This window comes from Rhinatrema bivittatum, chromosome 9 (genome assembly GCF_901001135.1).
Source record: "Rhinatrema bivittatum chromosome 9, aRhiBiv1.1, whole genome shotgun sequence".
Taxonomy (NCBI): Eukaryota; Metazoa; Chordata; class Amphibia; order Gymnophiona; family Rhinatrematidae; genus Rhinatrema; species Rhinatrema bivittatum.
The window spans coordinates 46,202,784-46,221,306 of NC_042623.1; the positions used below are offsets into that span (position 1 = coordinate 46,202,784).

The 18,523-nt window shown below is 42.9% G+C and overlaps 1 protein-coding gene across 3 annotated transcripts in view; it reads left to right on the forward strand.

The window, feature by feature from the left end:
• The first annotated feature begins 8,452 nt into the window (after positions 1-8,452).
• Positions 8,453-18,523, forward strand: part of IQUB (IQ motif and ubiquitin domain containing) — a 200,775-nt gene continuing 190,704 nt past the window's right edge. The window contains exons 1-2 of one of the 3 annotated variants that reach the window (XM_029616656.1): positions 8,453-8,588; positions 13,976-14,103. The gene's annotated coding sequence lies outside the window, so the exon portion shown is untranslated. Of the gene's footprint in view, positions 8,711-13,975; positions 14,104-18,523 lie in introns of all 3 variants that reach the window. The other 2 variants (XM_029616657.1, XM_029616655.1) reach the window with 2 other exon arrangements.

An 18,523-nucleotide genomic window follows, 5' to 3' on the forward strand; every position in this document is an offset into this window, starting at 1 on the left:
CTGGCTTGCATCCTCCCATGATACCCAACTCCACCTCTGAAGCAGCTGCTGGGGTCTGGATAAAGCCTTTGCCACTGCATTATCAAAGTCTTGCAATGTCCTTCCTCTGTGTGAGAGATTTTTGTTGACAGATATGTCTTAGCTAGGCACATAGCTTGCCTATTATTCAGTGATGGCAGCTCAGCAAAGCCCATGGTCTGTTAATCAAATTTTCAGCCAGCTTGAAAAATTATTTGGTCAGAAAACCAAGGCAAGATAGACCCACACAAAAAAAAAAATCTAAAAGTTCTCCTTTCTTGCCTGGATTTTCTCTTCCCTGCTCTGAAAACCAGATGCACAAGGGTTTTGACCCCCATCATTCAGGTGAGGATCTGTCAATTGTTTTCCAATACATTTCCAACACACATTCCTCTTTTAGTCAAAGTCCTGCAATTTAATTTTATCTTTATTGACTTTCAAATTTTACAAATCAAGTTCACCTTGATCCTTAAGAAATACAAGTTAAAAACATATATAGAAAAGTAACAAGGAAATATTAATTACAAGAAAAAAAAACAAATTGCATATGATTTCCACTATTTTAGACAATAATGAGGGAGAGAAAAAAGGAAACAATTTTTCTCAAAATTCCAATACATTTATGTAGGTCCTAATTCAAAAGGAAATTATGAAATCACTTCAGCTGATACAATTATTTTGCAAAAAGACTTCCAACTGCATTGGGTCAAAATGTATATTTCACACCTTCAAGTTTTTTTTATTTTTATACATTTTATCATTACAAAGCCATATAGAAACCAAGAAAAGGCAAAATCAAGCTAAAGTGTATCTTCAACAGAAATATTGATAAGAAACAAGAAAAAATACAATACAAAGAAATACATAGCCTTATTCCACAATAATGTGAGGAGGGGATACAAAAAAAAAAAAAGCTGTTAAATAAATAAGCATAAAGGGAGCATGACCATATGAAATGTAAAGGAGAAACAGGCTTAACTTGTTACAAAGTTGATGTTCAAAATAATTAAACACCAGATAGAGGAACTGATCTAGGAAAAAATGCAACTGTTCAGAAAGAAGAAAATTATATCTATTACCAACATAAGTAATAATACATTTACAGGGGTATCTAAGCAAAAAAAGTGGCTCCCAAAGACTAAACTTCCTGAATCATAGCAAGAAATAATTTCCTTCTCTCTTGAGTAGATTTAACTACGTCTGGATAGAACCAAATACATTTCCCACAGAAGAGAGTATGAGCTTTACGAAAGTAACATTTTAAGATCATTTAAATCCTGCTCAAAAACCAAAGAAACCAGAAGAGTCTCTCTTTCTTCAGCCTCTTCCATGGAACTCTCTAAAATAGCAGACCCATCCAGTGGTGGATCAGGAACCAAGGGTCGACCATTCTCTCTTCTGCAAGAAGGCAGAAAATAAAAGTTTACCAATAGGTGGACAGGTTTTATCGGGCATTCCGAAAACTTCGGTGAAATATTTCTTCAGAGTATTTTTAACTGGAATCCCTGGTAGCTTAGGAAAGCTGAGAAAACGCAAGTTCAAATGCCTTGAAAAATGTTCAAGCTGTTCAATTTTCTTGTGAATGGCATTTTTATCTTGTACCAGTGCAGCATTTACAAATTGAATGTCTTGGACATGCTTCTCTATATTGGCCACCTTTAGTCTCAATCCCCTGTAGCCTTTGCAAGTGGACCTCTCTGAGCTCTAAAATTGATTTCACCAGCAACCTGATATCAGAAGCACAGTTTGTTATAGCTGAATCCACTCACACCAAAACAGATCATAAAGTATCTAAAGAGACTTCAGAGGGTCTTGCCAGAGGTTGTGGAGAGAGAGAGGATCCATCTCGAGGTGCAGTGCTTCATAGAGAAGTGTCCAATTGCACCATCTCTCCATTTCCTCTGACACTGCTGTTAGGTAGACCAGCTGAATCTATTCTGCCGATGGCCCCCTCCTGCTTCAGCAACTGCTGCACCATTTTCCTGCGATGGCCAAGGCACTTTACTATCGGGGATGCCCAGCTGAGGCGGAGGAAGGCATTCACAGAGACTGAGCAACATGTTCAGCAGGACAAGCACTCCCTCAATGGAAACCGTATTGGACTGCTCTCCCCCTTCACCCATCAACCGGCTGCGAATCAAATCAAGTGTGTGCTGACCAGGAATAGCCACAGATTCAGACGGGAACTGCTTGGGGTTCCCTTTTTGCTTCAGGGGCATAGTAAAAAAAAGAAAAACAGATGTGGTAAAAAAAAAAAAAAACCAAACAAATGCTGGCACATATGGAGCCTAGCAAGCTGCCATCTTGACTCCTCCTCCACACCTTCAAGTTTAGTAACACACTTACATGTAAATGTTAAAAGGAAACAAGAACTAAGTTCTATAACACTCAGTCTTTTCAAAAGAAACAACTTTCTTTTCTGCTGTTTCCTGACAACATCAGGGAACACATCTTTTGACCCAAAAAACAAGCATCTCTAAGATGAAAATATAGCCTCATTGTCGATTGAATATCTAATTCTTGAACACAGTCCTGGAATTTAGGCCTATTTTGTTCAAGATGTGATATTGATGAAGTCCATATTCAAAAGCCATTTAGAAAGATAGGGGTAGATTTTAAAAGCCCTGCGCGCGTAAAGCCTGCCGGATTTACGTGCGTAGGGCACTTGTGCGCCGGCGCGCCTATTTTGCATAGGCCGCTGGTGCACGCAAGTCCCAGGGCTTTGCTTGGGGGGCATGTCGGGGTGGCGCAGCGTTTGGGGGTGTGTCCGGGGCATGGTGGCTGTCTGTGGGAGGGGCCGGAGATGTGACGGTGGTCCGGGGGCGGGGCTGAGTGCTTCGGCACAGCGGCCTGTGCCGGGGCAGGGAGCCGGCGACATGCACAAGTTACGCCTGCCAGAGGTTCCGATTTCGGAGCGGCCTCGGAGGGAACGGAGGCAGGCTGTGCGACTCGGTGCGCGCAGGCTGCCAATTTTGCGCAGCTTGCGTGCACCGACCCCGGATTTTAAAAGATACGTGTGACTACGCGCATATCTTTTAAAATTCAGCGTACTTTTGTTTGCGCCGGTTGCGCGAACAAAAGTACGCATGTGCATACTTTTTAAAAATCTGCCCCATAGGTTTTAAGTAATCTGTCTAAATGGCAAAACCGGCATTTTCAGTGATTGAACTAGCGGAGAAAGTACGTAACCTGGGGATAATAATAGACCCTGAAATCAATCTGAAACAACACATATCACTAAAAATAAAGGAAGGTTATGCAAAACTCATGATACTCAGAAAACTTAAACCACTACTAAATCAAAATGACTTCCGAACAATACTACAAGCACTAATTTTCTCCAGCACAGTTTACTGCAATGCCCTTATGTTAGGACTACCTAATACAACACTAAGACCACTGCAAATACTTCAGAACACAGCAGCTAGAATACTAACCGGAAAAGGAAGAGGGACCATATAACTGAAATCCTAGCAGAGTTACATTGGCTACCAATTGAACAAAGAATTAAATACAAAACCCTATGTATCATTCACAAACTAATTTATGATGAGAAATCAGATTGGTTAAACACAGCATTACGGGTACACACTCCACACAGGAACCTCCGATCAGCAAATAAAGCACTCCTAACCATTCCATCAGTTAAAACAGCAAGACTGACCCAAGTGAGGGAAAGAGCCCTATCACTAGCAGGACCCATAATCTGGAACACAATGCCTCCAGAGATCAGACTGCAAAGTGATCTCAAGACATTTAAGAAAAGTTTAAAAACATGGCTTTTTAAACAAGCATTTTACAAAGAGACAGGAGACTAGAGAGAAATATTTCAGGAAAAGACAGAAAGGCACCGACACACAGTCCTTAGGACTGTATAGTAGATTAGTCTATGAACGCTACACCACAATAAAGCATAACTATAATACTATGTGTGATAAAACTTCCGGTGTAAGTACCTTGGTACAATTGGCCATGAACTACTTCACTAAATGACTACGTCTAATGATAAATTGTAACCGAACCTTTGATGGCACCTGTTAGAATGTACTATAGTACACTTTTACCTACATTAAATATGTGCCTACATGTAAACTGTTGCGATGGTATTTAACTTAGCAACGGTATAGAAAAGTTTTTAAATAAAAAATAAATAAATAAATTTATCTGGGGGTGGACGGGAGGCATTTCCCGGAGGAGCAGAGTTAGGTGGATAAATTATCCAGCTAACTCCAATATTCAGAGTTGGCTAATGATTTATCTGGCTAACGTGTTGCTGACCTGTCCTAGAGTTAGCCAGATAAACATTATCTCCCATTCTGTGGCCGATGCAACAAGGTACGATCCACAGAGCTCACAGTTTTACCCACAGTTGTGTGCACATTTTTTTGCTCAAACTTTACTACCAATGTAGCACTCGCTTAACTTGTGTTTTCTTAGCATTAGAAATGTAATTCTGGTCAGAAGTGGAGTAGAGTTTCAAGGGCAGAAGCTTGAGTTCTGGTGCTGGGAACTGAGCAAAAATCTTCCCTCTTTTTATTTATTTATTTATTTATTTATTTATTTTTAATACCCCCTCAGCACAAGAAACTTACCCCTGCTCCAGGCTCTGCACTGAGACCACAGACCACCCTGGGCAGTCCTGCCTTTCCAATGGGCAAAGTAGTTTGGCTTCTCTATATATCTCTATATATCTATTTGTTAGTCTACTTGAATATACAGAAATAAAAGTTTAGAGCACTCAATTCCTTCTAAAGTAACCATCTAGTGTGGCCTCATACTAGGCACTCCCAGTATCACATTACCTTCATTAGCTTGCAGTCATAGGCCAGTGTCCATTATTTTTTTTTATTTTTCTTAGCAAATAAAAATGAAATTTATTGTATGAAAAAATATACTCCTTGACATGGGACCATGTTTCAGATATCTGTATCAGGGGGACATCATTTCACCTTTATCACTTGACATTGTGTTTTGCGCTGCCTATATTTACTCTTCTCGTCATTATGCATTTTTGGTGCCAAACTGCAACTGGAAGCTAAAATAAGCTAACAAGAGAGCGATATTTTATTTATTTATTTATTTATTTAACACTTTTCTATACCGACCTTCATGGTAGGGACCATATCAGGTCGGTTTACATCAAAAAGGGGGAACTGTAACAAAACCGTAGGTAACAGGAAGAACAAAGTTACATTCAACAAGGGAGGTAAACTTGGAAGCAAAGATTGCTGGAAAGAAAAAGACTAAGGAACGAAGTGCTTAGGATAATGATAACAACTGTTTTAAGAGTCAGGGTAGGCTCTTATATCGAGCTTGGGGATGGCTTTTTTGTCGTCTAATGAGTGTCTGGCGGATCTGAGAAGGCCTGGCGGAAAAGCCAGGTCTTGAGTTTTTTTCTAAATGTTAAGAGGCAGGGTTCCAGTCTGAGGTCGGATGGGATGTTGTTCCAGATAGCTGGACCTGCTGTAGAAAAGGCTCGGTCTTTGGTCGAGGTGAGACGTGTAGCTTTTGTAGGTGGGGCCTGCAGGGTTCCTTTGTAAGCCTCTCTGGTCGGTCTGTTGGTGCTATGGAGATTGAGAGGGAATTTGAGGTCCAGATGCAGATGATTGTAGATATATAGAGATAGAGAGAAACCTTTTTAGTGGACCAACAAAACATTTCTTGACTAGTTTTCCAGAGATAATACTCTCTTCTTTAGATTGGAATTATTATGCTCATTTCAATTCTGACCTGAAGTAGAGACTATTAGCTCTTGAAAGCTAAGCGAAATGTATTAAGTTTGACCAATAAAAAAAAAAGATATAGCCTGATATATTTATTTTATTTATTAACCTTTATTTCTGTGTTTTCCAGTGGGCAGGCAAATAGGGTGTCTAGTCGCCTTAACAGCGATATTGTCACCTGATCTCGCTCTCAAATCGCACAGGGCGAACCATCTCAGCTCCTCAAAGAAATAAGAACCCCAAAACGGAAAACATCCTCCACCTCCGTGCCTCACCGGTGCCACTTCTCATCTCGTTTGGCCCTTCAAAATTGCTGCCCTTACCGCTACTCTGCAGACCCCGACCACTTCCGGCATCCTAGGCTACCGCCTAATGCTTTAGCCCGCCCTGCCCTGAAGACAACAGGGACAAAACCCCAAGCAGAATGAGCAGGGTTTGATTTGTGACAGAGGAGCTGCTGAAGCTCCCCCGGCCTTCCTGTTGTACGCTGCTCTGCGCTTCCCTCTGGTCTCAAGAATTATGTGCAGAAATCATTTTTTAGGCATCAATTCCCCACCCTTTGTGCTCAGTCTTTGCAAAAGGCTGATCCCACATTTTAACTCTGGTCTGCCTACTTTTTTAACTCCCAAAGCATTAGCCAACCATTTTCTTAAAGTCTTAATTAAACTTTACTTTTTTTAGCATGTGCAGTAAGAAGCTGTGCGCTTAACGCACGGGTTATTACAGTGACCCCTCTTCTAGGGAGAAAGGGGCCAATGCAATAATGTTCGTGGAAAGCGGGCTCTGACTTTTCAATGCCCGCTTTCTTAATGCATGCATGGCACTTGCAAGGTGCATGCATGCATTATGTAATATGTAAATTAGGGGGTCGCGCTAGGGTCGGGTGACCTTAGGGGCTGATGCAATATTATTCGTGGAAAGCGAGCACTGACATTTCAGCGCATGCTTTCTTAACGCGCGCATGCTTTCTTAACGCACGCATGGGGCCCACAAGGGGGGCGCCATGCAATATGCAAATTAGGGGGTCACGCTAGCAAGGAGGCGCTAGGGTCGATAGCACAACCTTAGCTCTTCCTTGCTAACGCGACCCTGTGGTTACTGGTGGTCTGCCGGTTATGAACATTGACACCAATAAACGCAGCGTCAGTTTTCATAACTGCAGTCAGCCGGTTATGAAAACCGATGCTGAGTTTATCGGCGTTGGTTTTCATTACTGCAGCCGGCCAGTTATGAAAACTGACGCCAAGCACATTGGCGTTGGTCTTCAAAGCGGCCAGCAGAGATTTTTTTTTCTTACTTTTAAAAAAAGACCAGAAAAGCAGGCAGGCGTTAATAGCTGAGCAATAAATGTGCATCTTGAGATGCACATTTATTTTTTTGCATTTGGAGTGAATGCGTAATAGCCTCATTCACATGCATTTGCATGTGATGAGCACTAACTCATTCACTCCGCATCTGACGCATGTTAAATAGTCGCTAATCCCCTATTGCATTTATTGTATGGTGGATTGTATGGTGGATTAGCGCCTATTTAACCCGCATGCGACAGCGGGTTAAACAGTGCGCTCGGCTGAGTGCACAGGCTGATACAGTAAAAATCGTGGGAGGGCGAGCGATTCAGAAAAAAAAATTATTCAAATTAGGGCCGGTGGTAAAAAGAGGCGCTAGGGTCACTAGCGCATCCTTAGCGCCTCTTTTTGGACAGGAGTGGCGGCTGTCAGCGAGTTTGACAGCCGACGTTCAATTTTGCCGGCGTCGGTTCTCAAACCCGCTGACAGTCACGGGTTCGGAAAACGGATGCCGGCAAAATTGAGCATCTGGTTTTCAACCCGCGGGCTGATTTTACATTTTTTTTTTTTTTTTATTATTTTTAACTTTTGCGACCTCCGACTTAATATAGCCATGATATTAAGTCAGAGGGTGCACAACTGCTTTTCTGTGCACTTTCCCAGTGCCGGCAGAAATTAACGCTGACCTTTGGGTAGGCGCTAATTTCTGACAGTAAAATGTGCGGCTTGGCTGCACATTTTACTTACTGAATCGTGCGGGAATAACTAATGGGGCCATCAACATGCATTTGCATGTTGCAGGCGCTATTAGTTTTGGGAGGGTTGGGGGTGCGTTTTTGACACGCTATTACCCCTTACTGAATAAGGGGTAAAGCTAGCGCGTCCAAACGCGGTTTAACAGTGCGCTCTGCTGGAGCGCACTGTACTGTATCGGCCTGTGTATTGCATCGGCCGCAAGCGCCTCCTTGTTATCGCGACCCGCCGCGGCTGTCGGTTTTGAAGACGGACGCCAGTAAACTCGGCCTCGGTTTTCATAACATGCCTGTCTGCCAGTAATGAAAACGGCCGCCGAGCACATTGTATTGCATCGGCCCCAAAGGCTTAGGGAACAGGCTCCAAGATTATTTATTGCCTTGGAAATTCAACGCTACTCCCCTGGCTTGCATCCTTAGGCAACAGTCCATAGCCTCTGCGCAGAAAGCTCTCTTCTCGCGAGAGCAACCGAGGCTAGTTAACTACCTCTAGGGCCTGCAAAGGGAAAGCCCTCCTGTCGCGAGAGCACTCTTTATTATACACTGCAAGCTTTCTTCGCGTGGGAGACCGTCGAGACCGGCAGGCAGCCCGGATAAGGGTTGAAAGAAGTGCCTGGGCGGGGCAAGTGTTCCTCTCGCGAGAATCCTCTAGGCCGGAGCTGAGGAAAATTATTTTTCTCGCGAGAGTACGCTAAAGCCGGCCCGTTGCCATGGTCCCCCTGACAACAGAGTTTTCGGCATCTCTCTGAAGGGTAGCGCGACCCTCTGTCTGCAGCAGCTTCATTTTCTGCGCCTCCTGTACCGCGGTAAGGAGGTCGCGCCCTGTCTGCTAAAATGACTGCAGGCTATTAAAGGGGCCGGGGTCTTCACTCATGTGCACTCGGGTCGGAAAGGGAAGCTCGAGCTGTCTAATGTTAAAGTTATTGGGGTGAGTCTGGGTTACCGTCTCCGCCAGGCTACGTGACATGGAAGAATTTGCATTTCGGATATAAAATTGGAGGGGAGGGGAGACAGAAAGTATTAGTCAGTTTTCATGAATGTGGTGCTTTTTTCCCGCTGGACCATACGATTACAATTCCTGTCATGTGATGGCACAAAACCCGAACTGACTAATATTTTTTCTTGCCGTTTGGTAGCACTACCTATATCAGTGTTACCAGATGGCTGCTGGTCTTCAGAGAAAGACAGAGATAATCCTGGTGTACAATAAGGGTCAGACCAGAACTAATTCAGCCTGTTCCTAATGACCCCACACATAAGTAAAACGAATCTTTTGGACAATATGTGTAATATACAGTACAACTCCCTCAAAAATAACCAAAAAAACAGTTAAGATTGATTTATTTATTTATTTATTTATTTATTTAAAAGGTTTTATATACCGACATTCATCAATGATATCACATCGGTTCACAGCGTAACATAAAACTAGTGCCTGTAGCGGCGCTTTACATCGAACAAATTTAACATATCTTATTACATGATTATGGAGACATGCAAATTCTGAACCAGAGTGAGGGAACATTGTCCATTGAAAGTCATGTTACAGAGAAACATAGAATATGAAATCAGATAAGAACTGTAAGGCTCATCTAGTCTGTCTGGTTTTCCCTTTTTACTATCTCATATGCACTTGATCTCCAAGTTTCCCTTCATTTCTTTGCAACTAAGGATCATCTGGCTTATGTCATAATGTATTACATTTTATTACTGTCTTTTCTTCCTTCACTTCCACTAGGAGGCTGTTTCATACATCCAACATTTCTATGAAGAAATAATTTTTAATGTTACTCCTAAATCTTTGAGCCTCATATCTTAACTTCTTGTTCAATCTAGAATTTCTTTTCCACTGAAAAATTATTATTTCTTGTGCACTACTTATACTTTTGAAATATTTGAATGTCTGATAACTTCCTCTCTCTTTTCTTTTCTCTTCTATGTATATGCATATTTATCCTTATTTCATAGTCTAGGGTTGTTGAGAGCCACAAATAAGCCTGGTTTTCAGGATATCCACAATGAATAGGCATGAGATAGATTTGCATGCACTGTCTCCATTGTATGCAAATCTATCTCATCCATATTGATTGTGGATATTCTGAAATCCTGGTCGGTTTGTGGCTCTTGAGAACTGGAGATGGCCACCCTTGTCATAGCACTTTGAGTATAGGCTCTCACTCTTTTGGTAGTGCTTCTCTGAGGTGCCTCTACTCTCTATGACTTCTAAAACTGGAGATAATACTCCAGATGAGGTCTCACAAATGATCTCTACAGATGCTTTATTACTTCCTTTTTTTTTTTTTTGCTACTGGTTACTCCTATTTCTATGCACCCTAGCATTTCTGTGGTTCTGGCCACCAGCTTTTCACACAGTTTTGAAATCTTGAAATTATATAATCACCCGAAGATCTCTATCCTATTTGGTTCACATTAGTCTCTCACCTGCCTCTCCTTCCACACTATAAACTGCTTCTTTGGATTTCTTCATACCAACTCTGTACTTTTTTTGCATTGAATTTTAGCTAACAAGCAGTTGACCAATCAAGCTTTTTTTTTAGATCACTCCTTGCTTTATCTACTCCATCAGGAATGACCACTTTGTTGCAGATCTTTTTATAATATGTAAAAAGACACAACAGTAAGTGTAGCTGGGTTCAAAAAAGATTTGGATAAGTTCTTGGAGGAGAAGTCCATTAATGGCTATTAATCAATTATACTTGGGGAATAGCCACTGCTATTAATTGCATCAGTGGCATGGGTTCTTCTTAGTGTTTGGGTAATTGCCAGGTTCTTGTGGCCTGGTTTTTGGCCTCTGTTGGAAACAGGATGCTGGGCTTGATGGACCCTTGGTCTGACCCAGCATGGCAATTTCTTATGTTAATACCCCTTTGCAGTTTTACTTATTAAAATACTGAATAGAACTGAACCCAGCATTGATTCCAGAGGCACTGCACTGATAACTCCTCTTTCCATTTAATGAGATCCATTTACCACTAACCTCTGTTGTCTATCACTCAACCAGTTTCCAACAGCCAACTACTTTGAGGCCCACTTCTAGGCTGCTCATTGTATTTCTGAGTCTCCTATGTAGAACAGTATTGAAAGCTTTGCTGAAATTTAAGTTCACCAAATTAAGTTCTTGCCCAGATCTAATTCTTTTGTCACCCAATCAAAGAAAGGGATCACATGTACTTGGTATGATTTCTCTCTGATCAAACTATGATGCTTTGGATCCTACTAAATTCGAGATACTTCATTATACTTTTCTTTATCATCACCATTTGTTTATTTTTATTTCACCTTATCATTTTTCATTGCCCAAGAGGGATTACAGCAATTAAAAATTACAATTAAATGTCCAAACAATAATAACAATGTCAATAAATAATAAATATCAGAACAAACAAAATATATAAGAAAAATAATGAATATAATTAACATAATAAGGATGTAATAAAATACAAAAAGCAATATAATCATTTGATTAAAAAAAATAAATTAAAACTAGCATAAAATACTGGGTAATTTAAAAGTTATTGCACTCTATTATCATGTCTAAGGTCATGGTACTGACATTGAACAACAAGGCTCCAGACAAATACCAACTGAATTAAACAAATGTCTATTGGAAGAGCCAGGTTTTGGCATCTTTCCTAAAAAATGAGAGTTGTGTAAACATTAGATCTTTGGAGCTTCTCACTGAGAAGGTCTTCTTTCTCATGGATGTTAGTAGTGATTCCATTAATTTACCTACCACTAAGGTCAGACTAACTGGCCTGTATGTACCCAGGGCTGGGTATGTCCATTAGGCAACCTTAGGCAGTTGCCTATGGCGCCGACCCTTGGGGGGTGCTGAAGAGCAGCCAGGTGGTGCCGCAAGTGAAGCCACTCGCAACAAAGAGGAGTAGAGATTCATCGGGCCGTGATCAGCACTTGCTGCTCGTGGCCCTGAGAAGCATACAGTGGGCAGTGCGAATAAGGTAGGAGGAGTCGGACCCAAGACTGGTGGGGGGCAGCGTGAACCGGGGGGGGGGGGGGGGGGGGGGGGGGAAGGCGGACGGGCTCAAAGCAGAAGTTGCTAGAGATGTGCATTGTTTATTTTTATCGGTTTGGACTTAATTTTCCGGCCCCCGCAGGTAATTTCGTTTATCCTGTGGTTCTTTTTTTTTTTGGTGGTCCCGATTTTCGTGTAAGTGCGCACAAACACGAACTACGAATTTTTCTGAAATTTCAGAAAAATTCCGTTCATTTTTCAATGCCCCCAGACCATTTCGTTGAAGTTGTCTAATTCGTGAAAAACAAATGCACATGCCTAGAAGTTGCCTAGGGCACCCACTACACTTGCACCGGCCCTGAATGTACCAGACTGCTCCCTGGTTTCACTTTTATGAAGAAGGATGGCATCTGCTCTTTTTCAGATCTCTGGGGCCACTCCTCTCTCTAAAGTATGATTGAATAGAACTGTCAGTGAAGTTGTTAGAATCTCTCTGAGCTCTCTTAACATCCCTAGATGTTGAGGAATAGTTTTGGAAGACTAGAGCATGCGGTGCTATTACAGATTTTTTATAGTTTATATAGCAGTGTCCCCAATCATGGAGGCATCCGTTGTCAGTACTAACCAGTCCAGTGGTGCTAGGGAAATTCCCTTCCTTAGATGATTCGACTGTAGCCACCACTGCATTCAGGAGGAGACCTCCATCGGCAGATGGCGCCGAATCGAATAGTCCAGAGACTGCGGGTTCCACCGAGACAATAGGGAGCGCTGAAGAGGACGCATATATGCTCTTGCCATGGTACCACTTCCAGGGTTGCCACCATTAAACCAAGTACCTGCAGATAGGACCATACGGTTGGGCACAGTGTTCATCAATAGATGTAGCTGTGCCATCAGCTTCTGAATACGAATACGAGCTTCCATCAGGAAAACCTTGCCCTGCTTCATGTCGAACCAAACCCAAAGATATTCCAATGACTGAGCAGGCTGAAGACTGCTCTTGACCAAGTTCACAATCCAGCCAAGCTCCTGCAGCAGGGAGATCACCTTGTGGGTCACCAGGCGGTTCTCCTCCAGCGACTTGGCTCGAATCAGCCAGTTGTCCAAATACAGGTGTACTAGGATACATCCTTTCTCAATTCTGCAGTAACTTCCACCATTACCTTGGAAAAAGTCCTTTATGTAAAGACTTATTTTCTTAGATAACTCCTGAATCTACTTTCTTCCTCTTCATCCCTTGACCTCTCGTTCCAGAGTCTGTAGGGGGCACTGGTCTTGGTGCCAAAGGTCATGCTTCAGGAGAACTGTAATGTTTAAGATTAGAAGCAAAACTTTATTTGATAATGTGCAGGAAGTATCACTTATAAAAGTAGATGCCATCTACACTTGGATTAGAAAATTGTATTCATTTATTAAACGTAAGTTAAATGCATGAAACCTAGAAACTTCTGAATTATTTCTTCTTTGATAACTACAACTAGCACACATTTGCAATGTGATGATATGAATGACATCACACATGAGAATTATTTAAAATAAAATACATTAGGAAATTGAAGTAGTCATGTTTGCTCTTCCACATGTCTTCTGGTTCTCTTGATGCTGTTCTTATGCTTTGCCCCTTCCTCTTTCTGGTTGTGCTGCCTTATGGATTTTTCCACCCACTCCCATTCCCATGACAGCCTTCCAATTCCTGTATTTGTTTGCAGATTATCCTCCTCTGAGGTACCTAGTACATCTACTCTACCATGGATCTTTCCAGTCTATACTGTTCTCCTCTGTCAGTCTTCCATGTACTATTACGTCCTCTGTATATCTGTTCCACATCAAACGTTCTCCATGAATTCTCTTTTCTTTCCATCCTTTTATCTCTCATTCCATACTAAAAACCTTACTGCCATGTATTGTGTTTTATTTTTCTCTATTCTTTTACATACCTTTTAACATATATCTCTTCTTTTCCCCTTACTGCAAATTCTTTCCTAATGGTTGCTGCCCTACTGTGCAAACCTTTTCCATCCCCATCCCTTCCTCTATAATGTGCATTCCTTCTAATTTTAATTTATGGTGTGATTCAGAATGCCATAGCATTGTTAGTTATAGTTAATAAAGGGGAAGTAGTTTGGGGATTTCCTGACATTTTGTGTTTGCTACAATAATACTGCTCTAACAGTTTTTTTTGTTTTTGTTTGTTTTCAGGTCCATTCTCAACCAGCGCCATCACCCTGCTAACCACAGATATCCAGGATGTGATATCGCTTGTTGTTCTGGCTGGAGGAGTTGAATAGCTCCAATTTTTGAACTCATTTTTGTGAGGGGAAACAAGTGTAAGATAGCACTTTAATTTCTGGGTATTAACTCTTCATTGCTGCAGTTCAGAAAATAATCACTTTCTATATTGCCACCAAAGACATAAAATTAAGACTAAGATCTTGATTCATCCAAATTCTTTCTAGCCTTTGGAGGACAAACAATGGTGAAAAACTCAATAGCAAATTTTGTAAAGGCAGTCATTTTGGAGATATTCAGTGATAAATGAAAATATTTATTATGATCTGAAAAAAAAAAGATATTTAAAGCACATAGGAGGAGAGCTGCAATAGGCACTATCCCACAGGCATGCCCACAAATAGCCTGTAACCCCAAATTATTCTTCCCTTATATTTGTTTGTAGCAGCCCTCAGACCCAAATATATTTCTTCTGTTCCACAATTGTTAAGTGTAGGCAGGAGCCTATGAGAGCAATTTTTGCCACATTTAGAACTTGTTTATGCTTTATGATTCATAGGAAAGCTAAATGGAACAAGCACTGAAACAAAAGTTTTGCCAACTTTCCTCTGTTTTTAGCACTAGATTTTCCTATGCAAAAGTCAATTTTAAAAGTTCAGTGCTACGTTTCCCGGTAGCGCTTGCTTTGCCCTATCCAATTCCTAAATCTTCACTTCTCCTTACAACATTCAGTCACATCTAACACACTCACACGTGTACTATGCACACTTTCTTCAAGTAGGCCAGCCCTTGGACACATACACCTCTCATCTTCTCTTAACACATAGCACACATCCACGGGATGAGGATCCACAGGAATGTGTAGATCATAAAAGATGAATACATTACTGACATTAGTAAACAGGACTTGCTCACATCAACTACTAATAGCAATAAGTATCATCACTGCATACCATCAGTTATCAAGTATACACAGTGTTATGTGTGTGTGTGTGTGTGTATATATATATATATATATATATTTTTTTTTTTTCTTAGCATGTAGACAGATGGACTCAGGACCAGTAGGTTTATGCTCCTCTGCCAGTAGATGGAGACGGAGCAAGCTGACGTCACAGTATATATAACCCTGCAGTGACCCCAGCCTGCCAGTATTGTCCATCTCCAGCAGATGGTGGACGTGCATCTCCCTATGGGGATTGCTTTGAGCTTTTTGAAAGGAGAAATTTGAAATTCTAAATTCAGGAAAAGAAAGCCCTCCCCCAGTTGAGAATTCCTGAGGTGATTTCGGTGGCCCCTCAGAGGTGTGCTTTGGTCTGATAGCTGGGTTTCCCGGTGTGGACTTAGCTGTTAGTTCAACTGAAAGGCTGCAGGTGCAGGAGGCCAAGCGCGGTGGTGATGACAGATGCCCTCTTCCCCTGCAGCCAGAGACTGTCTCTGTACTCAGCCAGTAAGCGCTGAGCTCAGGTAAGGTTTAAAAAAAATAAAAAAGAAAGTTTTACCTGAATCAGAGACAGTTAGAGGGGATTCAGGATTTCCTCCAGTCTTTATTCTCGGTGTGCCGTGCCGATGTTCGTTCCAGCTTCCGCCGGGGTTGGGGAACTGGGCAACCTGGCGGGTTGAGTGGCCCCTGGTGGGCTAGGCCCCGCACTTAGGATTTTTTTCTTGCATGCCACATGGTAGGCCGTGGTGGCCATTTTCACGTGCTCTTATGCGTGTTCTGCTACCCTCTATAGACCGTTGGTGTGCGCAGTGTGTTGACTTCACGCATGCGTTATGTGCTTGGATTTTGGGCATGCTTTTTACACGCGCAGACATTTTTATAAGCTTAACTTGGCACACAGGTTGTGCATGCACCTTGCCACGCTTTCATCTAGATGATTATTTTTTGGGCACATTTCATTTTTGAGCCCAAATCGTTCTAACGCACATTTACCACAGTGATGGCACCAGTAAGCAAGAAGCCTAAGCATCTTCCTATTTGTGTTGTCTGTCATATTAGGGCTTTTCAGCCTGACCTGGCTTTTAACCTGTGTCAGCACTGATCAGACGCTAAGGGAGAGGTGTCTTCCTCGGATTTTGCTAAGCCTGGCTCTTCCCATTCTGATGATGGGTCAGTCATGGCCTTGACTAGGGTACTGCCAGCTCTTGGTTCTCCATTGACCAGCTCCTCCGCTGGTGAGGGCAGTTCTGTGGGACCAGCTCCAGTTCCTTCTGGGCTTGGTCTGGACCCAGCTGCTTTTTCTTGGGTGGAAATTCTTCAAGGCTTACAAGTCTTTGTTCAGGCAGTGTCCTTCGCTTCCTCCTCAGCTGGTGGCTCCTCCCCTTCCAGTCCTATGCTTAAGCACCGGGGCTCACCTCGGCTCCCTGCGGTTGTTCCCAACAGGAATCTGGACGGCACTGATGATGAGGTTGATCCTGATTCCCTGGAAGATGGAGATGCCCTTATTTGGATGGCTGGCTGATTCAAATCAAGTCTCAGGAAGAGAGCCACTTGGTGACACATAATGTGATCTCCTTAATGCAGGAGATCGGTTGGGTGGTGATCCTGACCAAGAGCAATCTTCAACCATTCCAGAAATTCTTCCAGGGCTGGAACCGTATTGAGCCATGTTGTGGTTCTTTCATAGAGATGAACTGCCAGCCCTGATTTCCCAGACCTTGAAATAGCTGGGTGTTTCTGGTTTGGATGCTATGTCAGAACCGAGGAAGGATCCCATTTTGGTTTCCTAACTTAAAGCCTCTTGTTTTTTCCCGGTGATTGATGCCATTCAGGAATTGACTGATCTGGAATGGGATGCCTCAGAGGCTAATTTTAAAAGGGGTCAGACTGGATCCAGCTGTGAGAGAGAGTTCCTGTATTTCCATGTCTAAGTGGACAATTATCCCCATAGAGGGAGGAGCGGCCTTGAAGGATGTACATGACAGAAGGGTTGAGGCTATTCTTAAGCAAGCCTTTGAGGCAATGGGAATGAATTTACAGATTGTCCCCTGTTGCTCCCTAGTGGCGAGATCTTGTCTGCTTTTCTCTCAGGAGGTTGATGAGTCTGAAGGGAATTCCAGAGCGGTTATGGAGCCTGCTGCTGCCTTTTTAGCAGATACAGGCTGTGATTTGGTCTGGACCTCAGCCAGTGGAGTAGCTTCAGTGATAGCGGCCAGTGTCAACTCTGGTTGTGAAATTGGTCAGCTGACACAGCTTCTCAAGCAATCTTACCAAGATGCCCTTTAAAGGCTCACTCTTGTTTGGGAGTGAGTTAGAGAAATTGGCAGTAAGCGGGGCAAGTCTCCGGTGCCTCAGTTGCCGGAGGATAAGAAACAGTTATAGTGCCCCTTTGGTATGAGGGGTCATTTCCAGGGATCCGAGCGTTTTAATCCCTACAGAGGGATGACCTTTCAGCGGACTCAGACTTTTGAGAGGTCTCAGTCCTTTCGTCCCCGAGCTTCCCAATGAAGGTTTGCCCACCCACCTTCCAGAACAGGAAATAGGGGGATGTCTCTCTCTCATTGGAGGTGAGTCGAGATCACATCAGACCGATGGATCCTGGAGATGATATACGAAAGGTATGCTCTGGAATTTTGCAGTATTCCTTGAGTTGTGTTCATGGTGTCCCCTTGCCATTCCCAGCAGAAGAAGCAGGCAGTGGAGTTCATGCTTCAAAGTCTCCTCAGACTGAGGGCTGTCGTTCTGGTGCCCATGTCTCAAGAAAGCATGGGGCGATATTCCATTTATATTGTTGTGCCCAAGAAGGAGGGCTCCTTTTGTCCCTTCTTGGATCTCAAGAGGGTCAACCATCACTTGAAGGTGACTCATTTTCGAATGGAAACTTTACACTCTGTAATAATGGCGGTGCAGGCCAGGGAATTTCTGACCTCCTTGGATCTGTCAGAGTCTTACCTTCATATTCCCATCCATTTGGAACACCAATGCTGTCTATGCTTTGTGGTGTTGGGGCGCCATTATCTGTTTCAGGTGCTGCCTTTTGGTCTAGCTACTGCTCCCAGAACATTTTCCAAGATTATGGTGGTGGTAGCGGCGGCCTTGTGAAAAGAAGGAATCCTGGTGCATCCTTATTTGGATGACTGGCTGATTTGAGCCAAGTCTCAGGAACAGAGCCACCTGGTGACACATAAGGTAATCTCCTTATTGCAGGAGCTCGGTTGAGTGGTGAACCTGATCAAGAGCAATTTTCAACCATCCCAGACGTTGGAATATCTGGGGGTCTGGGTCGACATGGGACAGGACAGAGTTTTCCTACCAGAAGTTCGGATCCTGAGATGGATATCTCAAGTGCATCACTTGATGAACACCATACACCCGACGGTGTGATCCTATCTACAGGTGCTCGGCTTGATGGCAGCAACCCTGGAAGTGGTGGCTTGGGCAAGAGTGCATATGCATCTTCTTCAGCGCTCTTTGCTATCTCGTTGAAACCTGCAGTCTCAGGCTTATGTGGTTCGGCTCCACTTGCCAATGGAAATCTGCTCCCTCCCTCAGTGATGGTTGCAGGAGGATCATCT